Genomic DNA, 18,788 nt, shown 5'->3' on the forward strand with positions numbered 1-18,788 from the left:
TAATTCCTGCCTCTTGGCTGGGATCTGTGCAGTTCCAACTGCTGATGTGATTGAGATTGCTGGCCTTCCAAGGGTGGAGGTCCTGACTTTGCTCATTCAGCATCTGAGCACATGCACTTAGATGGATGATGATTCCCACAAAGGCAGTCTTGAAAATTGGACAAAATGAGTTATCAATCCTTATCATGTCTCTTTGGAACTAAGATCCAGCATGTGGCTCCCAGAGGGATGGAATGGCCAGGGTCACATTGCCTTTGCTCCCTGGGGCATCAGCGGCAACAGCATGGAAGCTGAGAGTGACAACCTTGTGGTGTGTAGGTGAGCCATGGGGAAAAGGGCCTGCATCTCCCATCCTCAGGGGATGGCTAGAGACCATGTGTTGTCTCTGGTTGCATGAGACTGTCCAGAGCTGTTGTCTTTTGCTGTGGGTGAAAGTGCCATGGCAGAGAAAGTAAAAGCCATTTGTGGGCCTCTGGGCTGACATTGAGTTCATCAGGCCTCTGTCTGCCTATTGCCTAGTCCCCTGGAGAAAACAAATTGTTTTTGTTCAGATTCAGAACAGGAGTTGTGGCCTCAGCCAGACTTGTCTTTCATGTTCTCCTGGGGAATAGGATGCTACGCAGTTTTCTCCTGATATTTGAAGAAGTAAATGAGCATAGTGTCCAGGAGTTTGGGCAAGCTGATGGACCCTTCTTGTATTGTTTCTTTCGTTTTGTGTGTGAGTGTGCACTGGTGTTGGGAGGCTGAATCTGAAAGGAGCCTTAGTGCCTTTCCAAGGAGATCAAAATCCTATGTTGATGGGAAGGTCCAGCATGTTTTCCTGATGCGGGTGGATGGCAGGAAGTGAGGAAAGCTTGAACAGCAGGAAATATGCCCAGAATGGTGGTTGAACCCATGGGTAAGTAAGCAGGTGGATGGATAAGTTTTTCAGTCAGGTTTCATGGACTTCTTTGGTTTCCTTCAGGTGCATTTGGAGCGAAGGACAACAGTGGCAGATTTATGGACCATCCAACAGTTTTCCTCTCCCATAATCAGTTCCTCTGTGGCGGAATTCCAGATCCACAAGTGGTTGGTATCATGTCCTGTCTTGTCCTGGTGGCCAATTATGAGGCAAAGGGGATGTATGAGGCAAACAGAAAACATCTCTCCATGTTCTCCCTGTGTGCATAGCATAAGGTGTGCCTCAGGATATCCACATGTTATCTCTATATCCAGCCCACCTATCCTTTCCCCAGTTTAGGAGTTTTTCCTGGAATTCAGTGGGCTGGACCCGGTGAAAACAGAGGAGTCAGTTGCCCACATAAGCGGATGCTGTCTTAAGGACAGGAGAGGCTTTCTGTCACAGGGGTCTTTTTGTTTTGTGGCCTGCTGGTGCAGCAACACTGTGGTCTCTTGTGTTCCTAGCCTCAAGCCAGAGACATCATCATGGGTTCAGCAGCTGCAGCTGTTTCTGGATTCTGTCATGGCATGGCTTGTGCTGTCAAGATGGTCATGGATCACGTGGGTCTTGTGTTGTCTCCGGGGCCACTGTAGTGATGTTTCACTGCCTTAAAAAGTGCAATACATCACAATGAGTAACTTACATGCTGTAAAAAGGGTGGAGCGCCACATCTTTGCATTTCAGAATAGTTCCAATGGCCTGTAGTTTTTTGTGTTTTTCAAGCTAAACACTTGTAGCATGGCTGTAGTCTGGGAAACAAGCACACTTGTGTGCTACCTAGATTGTTCACAGCTGTACTGTGGAGCCCCTTTGTTGCACAGCCCAAGAACTAGTTTCATGGATAATCTCCTTGTCAAAGGAGGGCCTTATTCTTATGCAAGCTCTCAGATACCTTTGTTCCTTCCCCATGGTGGTGAGACCATTTTGAGCAGAGTAGGTACCAAGAGTGTGTTTTCCTGGAGGGACAGTGGTAGTTCAGACAAGGTGGCCTCCTTCCCCTGAGGGTGAATTGGGGTTTCTTAGAGGTTATCTTTACATTGGGTGAAAAAGTTGGCTTAAAGCTCAACATTCAGAAAATGAAGATCATGGCATCTGGTCCCATCACTTCATGGGAAATAGATGGGGAAACAGTGGAAACAGTGTCAGACCTTATTTTTTGGGGGGGCTCCAAAATCACTGCAGATGGTGACTACAGCCATGAAATTAAAAAATGCTTACTCCTTGAAAGAAAAGTTATGACCAACCTAGATAGCATATTGAAAAGCAGAGACATTACTTTGCCAACAAGGGTCCGTCTAGTCAAGGCTATGGTTTTTCCTGTGGTAATGTATGGATGTGAGAGTTGGACTGTGAAGAAAGCTGAGCACCGAAGAATTGATGCTTTTGAAGAGTGGTGTTGGAGAAGACTCTTGAGAGTCCCTTGGACTGCAAGGAGATCCAACCAGTTCATTCTGAAGGAGATCAGCCCTGGGATTTCTTTGGAAGGAATGATGCTAAAGCTGAAACTCCAGTACTTTGGCCACCTCATGCGAAGAGTTCACTCATTGGAAAAGACTCTGATGCTGGGAGGGATTGAGGGCAGGAGGAGAAGGGGACGACAGAGGATGAGATGGCTGGATGGCATCACCAACTCGATGGATGTGAGTCTGGGTGAACTCCGGGAGTTGATGATGGACAGGGAGGCCTGGCATGCTGCAGTTCACGGGGTCGCAAAGAGTCGGACATGACTGAGCGACTGAACTGAACTGAACTGATCTTTACATTGTGTTGTCAGTGATAATAAGAGAAGTAGATTAGCACAGTCTGAGACCAGTGAGTTGACAGAACATCAGCACTTCATCCTGCTGGCCCCTTGACACTGAATTTTCCCTGTGGCAATGCACGCATTTTTGGCTTCTGACACACCAAACAGAATTGCAGCAATTGTGTCATAGATGCAGTATGAATCTCAACTCTCCTGTGAGCATTGCCTCTGTCTGCTATGTGCCTGTTGCTATTCCTCATGCCTGCAGATATTTTCTTGCCTCAAGTTAATTTGAGTCACCAACTTGGAATACCATTGCAACAGGTGACCCTTTGCATATTCTGTGACACTTGGCTTGGGGAGGTGAGGCTAGGTGAAATTAGTGATCCCCCATATCTGAGTGGACATGCAGCCCATGGGTTTACAGGTGGAACACCCACGGTTGTAAGTGGCAGTTCTTTCCCAAAACCTAGTGGTTTGTCTACAGGCCTCTGGGTGCCGGGGTTATACCTTTACCTTCTGTGCTTACTCTCTGGCATTCAAGGTCCCATGGCCTGAGGCTTGACTACAGTTCCTACCCTTGTCTTGGTTCTGGGCGGTCCCAAATGCTGATGTGATTCAGTTCGCCTACAGTCCTAAGGTAGAAGCCACATCTTTCCACATGCAGTGTCTGAGCACATGATAGGATTGTGTTGACTCCCACAAATGCATTCCTTGGGAGTTTGAACAAAATGAGTGAGCAGTCCTTGTGGTCTTCTCATTAGAATTAAGTTCTAGCCTGTGATTCCCACAGGGAAAATAGAATGCCATCTTGCATTTGCTTCCTTGTGCTTTAGCAGCTTCACTGTGTAAGTTGAGGGTGACAGCCTTCTCATGGGAAGAGGAGCCACTGGGAAAGGAGCCTGGGACTCCCGTCCTCCTTGGATGGCTACAGACAACATGTCTGGTCTTGGTTTATGAGCCCAGTCAGGATTGTGGTCTCCTGCTGTGGGTGAGAGTGAGATAGCAGAGGATGCAGGAGTTGTTTGAGAGCCTCTGGGCTGCCACTGTGTTCATGCCTCCACTCAGTTGTTGCCTTGTCTCTTGGAGGAAACCATTATCTTTACACTCAGAGTCAGAACAGGAGTCCTTGCCTAGGGTGGTCTTCTGTCGTGTTCTGGAGAGAAAGGACACAGAGTAAGTTTCTCCTGATGATTGGAGGACATCAGTCACTGTCCCCAGCACGTTGTCCAAGCCTATGTCTCCTTTTTGGATTGTGTCCCCCTTGTATGTGAGTGAACATGAGTGTTGGGAGGGTGGGCCTGGAAAATGTTTTGAGGTAATAAATATTCTGTGTTAATGGGAGAGTCTGGCACATTGGCTCTGAGGCAGGTGTATTTTGGGGCAATTGAAAGATGAGAGGGTGGTTAATGTGTGTGGAATGGTTGGTGAACCCATGGCTGGATTGGTGAGTGGAGGTATCAGCGAGTCTAGAGTGCTCCCTGAACTCTTTTGGTTGCCTTCAGTGCATTTGTACTCAGTGTCTAGAAAGCCTGGGGAAACAGATTCAGGGACTATCCCCTATTTGGCCTCTCTTTGATTAACTTGCTTCACTTTGTGTCTTCATGGTGGTGAGTGTTTGTCATTGTAGTATTGTATCATGTCTTGGCCTGGGTGCTGATTATGAGGCATGAGGTGTGTATTTTCTCCCCATCTGGCTACATTTTCTCTGTGTTGACCTTGTGAAGTTGTTGCTCAGGCCATCCTAAATTTTTTTTATACCCAGCCCTCCTAGCCTTCCCTGAAGGTTAGAGTTCTTCCCAGAGGTCATTGGGCGGGACCTTGTAGGAACAGGGAGTTGGCTGCTAAGGAGAGATTGCAGGTTTAAGGGCAGGAGAGGCCGTCTGGAGGATGGGTCATCTTGACATGCCACCAGCTGGTGCAGTGAGCTCAGTATCTCTAGCGTGCCTGGCCTCAGTCCAGAGAATCAGTGAGGATTGTGGTCACAACTGTTTGTTGGGTTTTCTCATGGCATGGCTGTGGGTGTCACATTGTTCCTGCAGGACCTGGGTCTCAGTATGTCTCTGAATATGGCTGTGATATTACTGGCTAAAGAAATTTCAAAGCCTCATGGTGAGTGTCCCAGTTGATGTAAAGTGTCTAGCTCTGTAACTGTGGGTTTTGGTGTAGCTTTGCGTGTTTTCCAAGTTAAGGGCCTCTGTCTTGGCTGTAGGCCAGGAAGTAAGTGCACTCTTGAGTCCCCGAGAGTCAGTGCAGGGACTCTTTCTTGTGGGGCCCAAGGAGCCACTTTTCATTGTGGACCTCACTTTCAGAGAAGTACCATTTTCTCATGTAAACTCCCAGTTTCCTTGTTACCCTATTGGCAGGTCCATTGTGAGCAAAGTCGGTGCCAAGATTGAGTGTTTTCCCGGAGTGTCAGTGGCTGTTAGGTTGGCAGGGTAGGCCGTTTTCCTGGGTATGTCAAGAGGTTCAAGAATTACACCTTTAAGCTGTGTCAGCAGGCATGGTATTCAGGAGTGGAATTGGAGGGCCCAAAACCAGGGATGTTATAGACCAGTGGCTTTCTTTGGCCTGATAGTTACCCACTCTGAAAGTGTCCTTGCCCCAGTGCATTCACATTTGACTCCTGCCACACAGACTAGGGGCAGGATATGAAACAGAGGCAAAACAGAGCCTAGTGTTCCAGGTGGCACTGCCCCTTTTTCCTGTGCACCTATGCATGTTCTTCAAGTGTATATGTAAATTCTTGCTTCAACTCAGGTGGAGTCCCCAGGGATCAAAACCATCAGTGTGGTATCCTTCCCATATTCCATGACATCAGGCCAGGTGAGGTCAGGCAAGGGAGCCCCTGGAGGCATGTTGGCATACAGCCCATGGAGTAATGGTGGAATGCCCACGGTGGTAAGTGGCACTTCTTTGTGGCAACCTAGTGGTTTGGCCTGGACCTCTGTGAGCTGGGGCTGCACCCTCAGATTCTGGGCTTTTCCCTAGGACATGCGAGCTCTGATGGCCTGAGGCTTGACTGCACTACCTCCCCCATGACTGGGCTCTGATGGGTCCTGAATGCTGATGTGATTGAGTTCCCTGGCCATCTCAGGCTGGAGGCCATAGGTCCAGAATCTGAGCTCATGCTTAAACTGATGATGACTCCAGAAAAGGGCATACCTTGGAAATCTAAATAAAATGAGTGTGAAAAGCCTCTACTGTCTCCTCATCAGAACTGGGTCCTAAATGTGGCTCCCACAGGAAACGTAGACAGGGTGTCACATTGCATTTTCCCCCTTGGCCATCAGGAGCTACTTTGTGCAAGTTGAGGGTGATGACTTTCTTGTGGGGAGAGGAGCCTTTGGGAAAAGGTCTGGGACTCCATCCCTGGGGGATGACTAGGGACAGTATGTTATCCCTGGATGCATGAGGCTAGCCAGAGCTGGGTTCTTCTTCCACAGGTGGGAGTGCAGGTGGTAAAGGAAGTGGGAGCCTTTTAGGGCCTCTGGCCTGCCGTTGAATTCTTCAGGCCTTTGCCAGGTCCCTGGAGGGCACCTAAGTCTTTACACACAGGGTCAGAGCAGGAGCCCTGCTTCTCTGTCATGTTCTATGAGGAGATGGGATGAATGTTAGAAGGTTCTTCCTGATGCTGTTAGGAAATTAACAGACCACCATCCCTGGGATGTGGGCCAAGCTGACAGCCCCCCCTCAGATCACATCCCCCTTGTGTGTGTGTGGCAGGGAGGGGTGGTCAGGGGGAGAGGGGATGGCCACTGGGCTTGAGACATTGGGCCTGGAAAATGTCTAACAGAATTTTTGAGGAAATCAAAATTCTGTGTAGAGGAGAGGGTCTGGTACTTGGCCCTGAGGTGGGCAGATACTAGGGACAGAGAATGGCAAAAAGAGTGAGAAATGCACTAGGAATTGTGCATGAACCCCTGGGTGAAATGCTTTGTGGATGAATTGGCAAGTCTGTAGGGTTCCGTGAACTCTTTGGGTTGCCTTCAGGTGCATTTTGAGCCAGTTTCAGGAAGCACTGATGGTGCAGGTTCATGTACCCATCCCCCAGTTGGCTTCTCCTTTGATTGACTTGCTTTGTGGTAGATCTTTGTGGCAGCAGGTTTTTGGCATCAAGGCATTGTATTACGTCTTGACATGGAGGCCAATTATGAGGCAGGATGTTTGTTTTGTCCACGTCTGGCCAGGTTCTCCCTGTGTTTACAATGTAAAGATATTCTTCAGGACATTACAGGGTCATTTCTATACCCAGCCCACCTAGCCTTCTCTGAGGTTTGGAGCTCTTCCTGGAGGACATTAGTCTGGATCCTGTGGAAACAGGGGAGTCAGCTTCCAAGGAAAGGCAGTCTGGTATGGGGGTCATTTTGTCATGCCACTGGCTGGTGCATCAAACCTATGGTCCCTGAAATGCCAGGCCTCGGGCCACAGAAGTCATGGTGGATTCAGAGCTTGCAGCTGTTTGCTGGGTTATGTTGTGGAATGGCTGTGAGTGTCACATTGGTCCTTGAGGACCTGGGTCTCATGGTGTCACTGGGGTTGGCAGTGATATTCTTGGTTTATGAATTTGCAAGGTTCTGTAGTTTTGGTGACTATAGATGTCACCATGGTCCTAGAAGACCTCTTGGTTTGCTTAAGTATGGGCACTGATGGGATAGGCTTTCGAAACTGCAAGGCCCCACATCAATTTACTCAGTTATTTTAGGTGTCTTGCCTTACAACTTTGGGCATTGGATAGGCTCAGTTTCCTTTCTGTCTCTGTGTGGTCCAAGTGAAGGACTTTTATCTTTGCCTTAGGCTCAGAAGCAATCTTATTCTAAGTACTTACCTAGCTAATGTAGCTGTCCCCAGGTTGTGTATAGACTTTGTATGGTATATCATTGTACATTTTCTTTTCTTTTCTTTTATGTGGCTCGTTGAACATTTTTATTTTAGCTCTGTAAATCAGGATTATGAATTTTTCTTATTTATTCATCTTTTTATTTTCCTACTTGTTTTCTTCACTTTTTGTCATATGTGTTATATTGTGATATAGTTGCCATAGTTTTCAGTCAAGTGCTTTATAATAAGTTTCAGAGCCCTCCTTTCTCATTTTTAATTGGTGTGCTGCAAGAATTTAAAAAAACTCTTTGTATCGATGTATCTTTTATTGACCCTTATTTGTGTTGTATGTGACCTTATAATATCACAGTTCATGTTTTTTTTTCCTCTAGTTATTTTAATTGTTTAATTGACCTTTTAAACCAAGAATTTTTGCCAATTTAAATATTTTTTAAAATAATAAATTACACCTAATGTTTCTTAGATATAGCTCTTTGATTTTTTGCCTTCATATTTTTCAAAATGTTATATAATTGAACATTTTTTTTTACATTCTGTTTCTAGTTGCCTTTTTTAGTTTCTGGATTTTTAACTGTAGAGATTTTGTGAATTCACTGTTTCATATGTTTATACTACTAATTTTGTATGTTTAACCTTAACTGTACAATATTATGGACTCTAGAGAGTCTCTTGGACTGCAAGAAGATCAAACCAGTCCATCCTAAAGGAAATCAGTCCTGAATATTCATTGGAAGGACTGATGCTGAAGCTGAAACTCCAATACTTTGGCTACCTGATGTGAAGAACTCACTCATTTGAAAAGACCCTGATGCTGGGAAAGATTGAAGGCAGGAGGAGAAGGGGATGACAGAGGATGAGATGGTTGGATGGCATCACCGACTCAATGGACATGAGCTTGAGTAAACTCTGGGATTTGGTGATAAACAGGGAGGCCTGGCATGCTGCAGCCCATGGGGTCACAAAGAGTCAGACACGACTGAGCGACTGAACTGAACTGATGTCCACGTGTAAAGTCATCTCTTGTGTTGTTGAAAAGGGGTATTTGCTATGACTAGTGCATTTTCTTGGCAGAATTCAGTTAGGCTTTGTCCTGCTTCATTTTGTTCTCCAAAGTCAAACTTACTGTTACTACTCCAGGTGTCTCTTGACTTCCTACTTTTGCATTCTAATCCCTGATGATGAATAGAATATCTTTTTTAAGTATTAGTTCTAGGAGGTCTTCTAGGTCTTCATAGAATTGGTCAGTCAGCTTCTTCTGCATCCGTGGTAAGGGTATAGACTTCGATTACTATAATGTCGACTGGCTAGCCTTGGAAAAAGTCAAGATGTTTCTGTCATTTTTGAGGTTGCACCCAAATACTGTATTTGGGACTCTTTTGTTGATTATGAGGGCTACTCCATTTCTTTTATGGTATTCTTGCCCACAGTGGCAGATATAATGGTCATCTGAATTAAGTTTGCTTATTCCTATCCATTTTAGTTCACTGATTGCTAAGATATTGATATTTATTCTTACCATCTCCTGCTTGACCGCATCAAATTTCCCTTGATCCATGGGCCTAACATTCCAGGTCCCTATGCAGTACTGTTCTTTGCAGCATCGAATTTTACTTTCATCACCAGACACACCCACAACTGAGCAGCGTATCCACTTTGGCCCAGCCACTTGATTCATTCTGAGGCTATTAGCAATTCTCCACTCTTCCCCAGTAGCATATTGGACACCTTCAGACCTGAGGCACTCATCTTTTGGTGTCATATCTTTTTGGCTTTTTATACAGTTCATGAGGCAAGTATACTGGGGTGGTTTACCATTCCCTCCTCTCAGTGGTCATGTACAGTTGTGAGAACTGGACTGTAAAGAAGGCAGAATGTCAAAAATTGATGCCTTCAAACTGTTGTACTGGAAAAGACTCCTGAAAGTCCCTTGAACAGCAAGGAGATCAAACCAGTCAATCTTAAGGGAGATCAACCCTGCATATTCACTGCAAAGACTGATACTCAATCTGAAGCTCCAGTATTCTGGCCATCTGATGTGAACAGGCAACTCATAAGAAAAGTCCCTGATTTTGAGAAAGATTGAGGGCAGAGAAGAGGGCATCAGAGGATGAGATGGCTGGATGGTGTCACCAATGCAATAAACATGAACTTGGGCAAACTCCAGGAGATGGTGAGGGACATGAAGGCCTGGTGTGCTACATACAGTCCATGGGGTCACAAAGAGTTACATGACGGGGCAACTGAACAACAGCAGCAACCTTAATTTGTTAGTATTCTTTTTAATGAGTTATTTAATATCTAGGTATCTTATTTTTTCACACAGATCCTTTGTGGGATTTGAGATCATTTTTTCTGTTTTTAAATTTTTTTAATCTTTTGATCTGCACTAGTTTCACTTAATATCTTCCATGTTTTGTGCTCTCTAATAATGATCCGGTCTGGTAAACTTTTCTTACTTACTATACAATTCCATTTTCGTTTCATGTATTTAATTTATATTGTTGTTATTTACGGGAGATTTGTCTTCATTTTCACTTTTTAAAGATATTTTATATTCACACTTCACATTTTCATAAGTATTTTATTATTTATTCTGATAACTGTATTGTTTCATCTTTTGTTTCTTTAATTGATTTTCTATTCACATTCTTTTCATGATTACTTTTCTTCTGTAATGGGTCATCTTTTCATTTCTATCTGGAAGCTTTTTATTTTAGTATAGTTGATAAATAATATTGTGCCAGTTTCTCTATATAGCAGAGTGACTCCGTTATACACATATATACATTTTTATACTCTTTTCCATTATGATTAATCACAGAGTATTGAATATCATTTCTTGTGTTATACATTTAGGACCTTGTCTATCAATTCCAAATATAATAGTTTGCATCTACCAACCCCAAACTCCCAGTTCATCCCTTTGCCTCCTCTCCTTCCCCTTGGCAGCCACAAGTTTGTTCTCTATATCTGTGCTTGTGTTTCTGTGTTGTAGATAGATTCATTTGTGCCTTATTTCAATTCCACATGTAGGTGATATACTACTTGTCTATCTCTTTCTGACTTAACTTCATTTAGTATGATAGTCTCTAGTTGTAGCTCTATTGGGCAGTTTTTATATTAAATTAGGGTACCTGATTTCTATTACAATTTTTATTTTAGTTCTTAAACCCTGTTTTGGTTTAATTCAATGTCTTATATCTTTCTGGTTTGTGGTTTTGTTTGCAGTCCAATTGTCAGAGCTGATTTGTTGCTATTTTGGTCCCTTGGTTTCTTTGATTTTGCTCAGTCTTCATGTAGCTCCTACTAGTCATGCATAAGGTGTTAGAAGGTTTTTTTCTACACTGAATGCTCTCTCTGGAGTAAGATAGACTCTATATACAGAAATCAATAGTTTCTGTTAGTTCAGGCAGCTCAATTTCATGGTGTAACCTGATCTGTGTCACCTGGCTTTTAGCCTTCTTAGGTACAGAGGGAGATTCTCTCGTCTAGAAGATTATCTAGTCTAGAGATTTTTAAGACTTAAGGAGAATACTGCAGTGTAGGGATTCCCTAGGCAAGTTGATCAGTGAAATTGTTACCAAAAAATTTCACTTTTGCTCTATTTTTATAGTTCAACTCAGTATCACACTTGATTTCTTATGAAATTATATTTTATAATTTGTTCATTATATTTGTTTCACCTTGAGAAGTGAAATGATGGAGAATATCTGACTAAATCTGCCATTAAAACCTCACAGTTCATTGGAGACTCTCACACTGGTAAGCATTTTGTCCTGAGAATACTGACATTAGAGTGTTATAACATTCCAATGATAATAAAACTCTGGCCAAGCCAGTTAACTGATACTAGATAATTGACTATGATGACGTAGTCTCCATCATTTAAAACTGCTGATTGTTGTGTCTGAGGGTGTTGGAATCTTGAGTGCTCAGTCTCTGCTACATAACTTACTGTCCTACTACAAATGTACCTGTATTGGTGATGAGTTCAAAGTGGGTCTCAGAGGAATCTGAATAAAATGTCTGACAAAATTACTTCTGTGAGATGAGGTCCAGCACAAGGGACTATACTAGGCTATGGAGGGAGTTCAGTTGGTCAAGTAGTATCAATAGTGGCTATCATGTTTAAAGTTAACAAATAACTTTGACAAATTTTACAGTTGCCTATAAACATCTGATTTGGTGGCAGAAAATACTGGACAGTATTTGCTCTGATGGAGGGTAGAGATTAACATAATGTTGGAATAACATCAGAAACATTTTAGGAGACAAATACATTATTTTATTTCAAATAAGGGTATGTTTGTGAACTCTACCGTTTTGTATCTAGTAGACCAGTGGACACATTTACCTCTTATCTTTTCCACATTTTACTTTTTTCTTTCATGTAGCATGGATCTAGTACTGAGTTTCATATGAAAGAGAAGTGACATAAAGGACAGGATTGAGAGTAAGTTAGCCTTTTCATCTTTGAGGTTCATTCTCAAGCTGGTAAACATTTTGTCCTGAAAATACTCCATTCTTCTTAGAGGTCATATAATATTGAGGTGAATATTAGAGGTCAATAATGGTAAGTCTTTGACTATTCTGTTCAGCCTTGGAGCCTGGGAAGTGTATGGTCTCCAAGACTGAATATGGTAGGTTAGTGTGTCTATGGGTGATGTATTCCTGAATACCTGGTCTTTTGTTTAACTGAAATACCCCTTTAGTAATGTGCCTGGATTGATGACTGTAATAGTTGATCTCAGAAAATCTGAACCTAATCAATTCTGTGAAAATGAGAACCAGAACCCACCTTGTACAAAATATATGGAGGGAGAGTTGAGTTTTTTTTATCTGTGAGGTATCAGTAGAGACTGTTGTATTTGAAAGTTCACCAATGTGCATGTGTTTGATAAACTGAATTAGGCAGAGGTCTGTAAACTGAATTAGGCAGAGGTCTGTACTTCTACAGTGTTGGGATAATATTGAAACTCTCTTGAGTGCTCATGTGGCAGCATTAGACTTGAGAACCAGCACATGAGTGCTAAAAATGTGGGGTGCAGTTACGCCTACACATGTTTGTCTGAGCTGCTGGAGTCTTCTGAGTGACAGTCTCTTTAGGGCAATTAGATGGTCAAAATTCAAAGAGATCATAGGTTTTTATTCTTCACTTCTATATTAAATGAAACAATTACATGGAAATTGAAGCATAGATACTGTATTTTGGAATATCTTCATAGTATTTTTAATCTGCTTGCCAACTCTGTCTTCAATGTTTTCAACTGTCATTTAGTTGTATCTCTCTTTTTTCTCCCATTATGTGAGGAAGCAGTTTCACATACATTTGATTGTTGCTTCAATTATATGCTGTATTAAACATTTTTAGATGTGAAATCATAATAAAATTCTTGCATTTTTATGTATATATATATCATGACTTCTGCCCTCAATGTGTTTCTTATGTGTATAAGAGCAATTCTGGTTGTAATGCATGGTTCTGAGGCATGTGTACTGGGAGACTTTGAACTAATGGCTTGTAAAAACTTAATCTGTACACTACCATACTCTGAAGAGTGAGTGTAACTGTTCTGCTGTCCAGTTGTCCAGTGACTATCTATGGTGAATATTGTATAAACTTTTATCATTATATTAAGAAGATTTTCTTTCTCAGTCTCCTGAATTTTTCCTTGTGCTTTATAGATTGGAAGTGATGTTTAATGGAAGGTACATTTTGTTGCTTGGAATTCTCACCAACACACCAGGGAAGTGCCATTTTGTCATTGGTAACAGCTTTTGTATCTGAGAATGGCAAAACAATATATTCCAGAAATACAACCCAATTTTCAATAAGATTTTTGCAGGATTGTTTTTATTATTGTTTTTTAAGAAGTCAGGAATTCACATGGCTTTATGAAGACTCTGTTAATTCAAATACTGTGAGGCATTACTAATATGGTGAGTTATTCATGTTTTCTTTCTTTTTTATTTCAATAATGTTTGCTCTTTCTTTGCTTGGAATAAAACTTCAAAATACCTAAGTAAACCCCAGGAGATGAGCAAACTCCAGGAGATGGTAAAGGACAGGGAAGCCTGGCATGCTGCAGTCCATGGAGTCACAAAGAGTCAGACATGACTGAGCAACTGAATAACAAGTACACAGAGAACTATTCCATCTTTTGTTTGGTTGATAAATGGACGTTATCACTTCCCATCTTTATATGTATTTACTCTGTTACTACAATTCAAGATGGACCAAGAGCTTGGTTTCATATGAATGAGTTTATTCCCTTGAGATCTGACATGAAGGAGAGCTTCAGGAACAGTTGTACCTCTCATCCTGAAGGGTTAGTGGGAATTTTTCATGCTGGTAAGCACTTTCTCCTGAAGATACTGACATTCCTCTCAGGGGGTATAATAGGAGTGTCATCCTCCAGTGACAATGGGGCTCTGACTATGCTAGTCAACCTTGGGGGTCACCATTGATGCTGGTCTCCATGGTTGAATAGTGTGGACCAGTGTGTCCCAAGGAAGACAGAGTCCTAAGAGCTCAGGGTCTACTACATGTTTCATTCTAAAATTTCTTTTTATAAGTGCACCTGGAAAAATGATGACTTTTAAAATGAACGTCAATGGAATCAGAACAAAATGAGTACAAAATCGCTTATGTGAGCTAAGGTGCAGTCCACAGGACATGCTAAGCAAAAACATGGAGCAATATTCAGTTTGCTCAGCAGGTGCTGTACCCCAAAGGGACCTATGGTATTGGGAAACTAAGATGCCAACATATGCTAGAGGAGCTGAATTGTACAGTAGTTGATCAACAACCAATTTGGGATGGTATGATTAACTCTGGGTACTTGGCTGCCAGCATCTACAAACCTGTAGTAAATAAACTCTGGGTAATCACTACTTGAATAATGAGTTCCATGAGAAATCTTTGTAACTACACTTGAACCATTCACACATTTGTCTGAGCTGCCAAAATATTCTGAGTGATTACTGATGTCTTCAGCATGCTTGGATTGTCAAAATTCAAGGTTACGAACTTCTGCTCTTCATTTTCTATTAAGTAGAACAGTTATATGTAAATTGAAGAGTTTGCAACCCCATAAACTGTAGCCTGCCAGGCTCCTCTATCTATGGGATTCTCCAGGCAAGAATACTGGAATGGGAAGCCATTCCCTTCTCCAGGGGATCTTCTTGACTCAGGGTTTGAACTCAGATCTCCTGCATTGTAGGCGAATTCCTTACCATCTGAGACAGGGAAGCCCAACTGAAAGTAGGTATATGAAATCTCCACAACATCTTTTAATTTGTTGCCAACATAGTCACTAGAATTAGACAGTTGTCTCTTTGTTTTTTGTTTTTCTTACAAACGGAGAAAGCAATTTCGTATAATTTGAATACTGGCTTCAACTACATACTACATTAAACATTTTTAGATGTGAAAGGATTATACTTCAAATTCTTAGATTTTTTGCATGAATTTCATTGGCCACTTTCATATATTCTCATTGGGTTTCTAATGTGTTTAAAGAGATATCTTAATTTTAATAATTTTTCAGCAAATGTGCTAGGAAAGTTTGGAGACAAATATCTTAGAAAAAATATGTCTTTTCTACTGTGATCAAAGTTGTGAACATAATTTTCTTGTCATCTTATGATCAAGGAATATCTATTATGAATTCTTATAACTTCTTGTAGCTGAATATGCCATTAAAAAACTTTGTTTTGCAGTTTCTCTAATTTCATGTGTACTTTGTGTATTGGACATGACATTAGAATTCCATAAATATCATCACCACACCAATAAAGTACTGATTTTGTCACTTGTGCTAGCTCTCTTAACTGGGAAGTAACAAAACAATGCACTCCTAGGGTAACAGCCAATTTTAGTAAATTTGTTCTTTATATTATTTATTATTTTGAATGATAAAAATTGCACTGAGTTGATGAATAGTTAATACAACTTCATTAGCACCAATTATCTATTGAGATATCTGAAACTTCTGTCTCCTGTATTTTTAAGATTTTATGCTTTTTCTTCTTTAACCAGAAACATCCTAGAGGAGTAATAAATTCGTACATTTTACATAAAGATACACAGCAAATCTTCCTGTCTTAGGCAGTTTTGACACATAGACATGTATCTTTCATCTTCCCACATTTATACTTTCCCACAGGTTAATGTGGGCCAAAAACTAGGTTTTGTATGGATGAGCTTCTTCTTTCTTGATATAAGCCATGAAGGAAAATATTGGGAATAATTCTGCTTTCCATCCTCAAGGGCCAATGGGAATTCTAATATCAGTAAGCATTTTAATTTTTAATCAGACATTTGTATTATGGATCCAAATAGATGGTGTATTAAACATTTTTAATTAAAAATTATTACATTTCCAATTATTGACCGAAATGTCAGTATCCTGAAAATACTGACATTGCTCTTAGGGAATCATATAACTCCAATGACAGTGATACTCTTGGCTGTGCTAATAAGCCAAGAGGCTGGGCCGCTGACTATGACTATGACTGAATAGTATGGACCAGTGTGTCCCAAGGAGACGGAGTCCTGCGAGCTCAGTGTCTGCCACATGTCTCAGGATCAATGTGCCTAGATCAGTGATGACCTCCAAAATGGATCTCATTGGAATCTGAGCCAGAAGAGTGGTGAAAGCACTTATGTGAACTGAGGTCTATAGACGCACAAGAGACCATGCTAGGTAAAAATGTTGGGGTGGGGTTCAATTTGGTCAGCTAGTGGTACTATAGGGTCCATAGTAACTGAATGCTATCCTGATTCCATAAAGGAAGAGAATTGAATTTCACAGATGTCTATAAGTATCTGACTTAAGGATGACATGGCAACTCCTTGAATATTTGCTGGCAGTATCCATACAGTCATAGTAACCAGGTCCAGCACAGGAGTAGGGAGGCCAGTGGTAAATGGTAATGCCTAACCATGAACCATTCACACGTTTTTCTTCAGTGCCCAAATCTTCAGACTGAGGTTGATTAGGTACTCAAGGAAGAATATATGATTTTCACTTACTTATTTCTTAAAGTAAAAAAAAAAATGTAGAAATTGTAGTTTCTATTTGTCAAAAAGTTTTCCAGAACATTTTAATTTCCTTGCTGAACAAATCACAAGAATTGGAAGAGAATTTTTTTTTTCCCTGTCACCCAAAGAATTTTTTAGCATTTGTGTTATGGATCCAAGTAGATGCTGTATTAAGCACTTTTAGTTAAAAATTATCACATTTCCAATCACTGATATTCTAGGTAGATTTCATTGCCCGATATTTATATTGTGTTAGTGGGTTTCATAATATTGAAGGGGAGATCCTAGTATTAATACCTGATGCCAAGGGAGGGCTTTGGGGGAACTCTGAGACAAAGTCTTATGACTTTCAGTGTTATCCTGATCCAAGTAGTGAGCATTATTTTTCTTCTTACATAGTCAAGTGAAGTCTATGGTTTATTCCTTATAATATGTTATTAGTTTATAAACTTTCAATTATAATGGTTTTGTCAAATTCCCTAATTTCCCAATATATTCTATACATTAGAGGTGAAATTAGAGTGGATGGAATTCCTACCAGTTATCCAAGTAACTGCTGACTTTACACTTGTATATGCTCCCTTCTATGGAAATTATCAGAACAACGCACTCCAGAGAGGCAACGTTGCAATTTTTAATAAATGTATTTTCTACATTTTTCTAGTATGTGTTTTTAGCAAGCAAGATTATAGATGGTTTTTGGAGTCTGCTAATCTAAATAATGTGAAGCTTTTAACAGTCTGGGTCATCTGAGGTTTCTGCTTCCTCTGTTTTGAATAACATCAGAAGATCCTACTAGAGGAATAGTACTTTTGTTTACTTCAGTTCATTTCAGTCATTCATTCGTGTCCAACTCTTTGAGACCCCATGGACTGCAGCATGCCTGGCTTCCCTGTCCATCACCAACTCCTGGAGTTTACTCAAACTCATGTCCATTGAGTCAGTAATGCAGTCTAACCGTCTCATCCTCTGTTGTCCCCTTCTCCTCCTGCCTTCAATCTTTCCCAGCATCATGGTCTTTTCCAATGAGTCAGTTCTTTGCATCACGTGGCCAAAGGATTGGAGTTTCAGCTTCAGCATCAGTCCTTCCAATGAATATTCAGGACTGATCTCCTTTAGGATGGACTGGTTGAATCTCCTTGCAGTCCAAGGGACTCTCAAGAACCTTCTCCAACACCACAGTGAGGGTATGGGGAGGAAGGAGGGAGAAGGGTTCAGGATGGGGAACACAGATATACCTGTGGCGGATTCATTTCGATATTTGGCAAAACTAATACAATATTGTAAAGTTTAAAATAAAATTTTAAAAAAAAAGCATCAATTCTTTGGCAGTCAGCTTTCCTTCTAGTTCAACTCTCATATCTATAAATAAGAAAGAAAGAAAGTGAAGTCACTCAGTTGTATTCAACTCTTTGTGACCCCATGGACCATAGCCTACCAGGCTTCTCGTTAATGGGGTTTTCCAGGCAAGAATACCAGAGTGAGTTGCCATTTGCTTCTCCAGGTTATCTTCCAAACATAGGGATCCAACCTGGGTCTCCTGCATTGCAGGCAGATGCTTTACCCTCTGAGCCACCAGGGAAGCTATACATGACTATATCTATAGTCATATCTATACATGACTATGGGAAAAACCATAGCTTTGACTAGATGGACCTTTGTTGGCAAAGTAATGTCTCTGCTTTTTATGCTATCTGGGTTGGTTGCAGCTTTTCTTCCAAGGAGCAAGTGTGTTTTTTTGTTTTTTGTTTTTTTTTTTTTAATTTCAGGGCTGCAGTCACCATCTGCAGTGATTTTGGAGCCCCAAAAAATAAATCTGTCACTGTTTCCACTGTTTTCCCATCTATTTGCCATGAAGTGATGGACTAGATGCCTTGATCTTAGTTTTCTGAATGTTGAATTTTAAGCCAGCTTTTTCACTCTCCTCTTTCACTTTCATCAAGAGGCTCTTTAGTTCTTCTTCACTTCCTGCCATTAGAGTGGTATCATCTGAATATCTGAGGTTATTGATATTTCTCCCGGCAGTCTTGATTTCAGCGTGTGCTTCATCCAGCTCAGCATTTAGCATGATGTATTCTGCATAGAAGTTAAATAAGCAGGGTGACAATATACAGACTTGATATACTTCTTTCCCAATTTGGAACCAGTCTGTTGTTCCATGTCCGGTTCTAATGTTGCTTCTTGACCTTCATACAGATTTCTCAAGAGGCAGGTCA

The 18,788-nt window shown here is 41.3% G+C and overlaps 1 long non-coding RNA gene and 3 other non-coding genes across 14 annotated transcripts in view; all 4 read left to right on the top strand.

Moving 5' to 3' along the window:
* LOC113879502 overlaps nt 1-18,788 on the top strand; it is a 51,105-nt gene that overhangs the window by 20,144 nt on the left and 12,173 nt on the right. For 8 of the 11 annotated variants that reach the window (XR_003507330.1, XR_003507332.1, XR_003507331.1 and 5 more), the window contains one exon: nt 965-1,068. This is a non-coding gene — a long non-coding RNA (uncharacterized LOC113879502). Of the gene's footprint in view, nt 1-964; nt 1,069-1,404; nt 1,420-8,187; nt 8,228-13,211; nt 13,352-18,788 lie in introns of those variants that run through there. The other 3 variants (XR_003507338.1, XR_003507339.1, XR_003507337.1) reach the window with 3 other exon arrangements.
* LOC113880152 lies at nt 120-208 on the top strand. The gene has a single exon (XR_003507624.1). It is a non-coding gene; the product is annotated as a small nucleolar RNA SNORD116 (small nucleolar RNA).
* LOC113880148 lies at nt 3,369-3,458 on the top strand. Its single transcript, XR_003507621.1, has one exon. It is a non-coding gene; the product is annotated as a small nucleolar RNA SNORD116 (small nucleolar RNA).
* LOC113880150 lies at nt 5,819-5,912 on the top strand. The gene has a single exon (XR_003507623.1). It is a non-coding gene; the product is annotated as a small nucleolar RNA SNORD116 (small nucleolar RNA).

This window comes from Bos indicus x Bos taurus, chromosome 21, assembly GCF_003369695.1.
Source record: "Bos indicus x Bos taurus breed Angus x Brahman F1 hybrid chromosome 21, Bos_hybrid_MaternalHap_v2.0, whole genome shotgun sequence".
Classification (NCBI taxonomy): domain Eukaryota; kingdom Metazoa; phylum Chordata; class Mammalia; order Artiodactyla; family Bovidae; genus Bos; species Bos indicus x Bos taurus.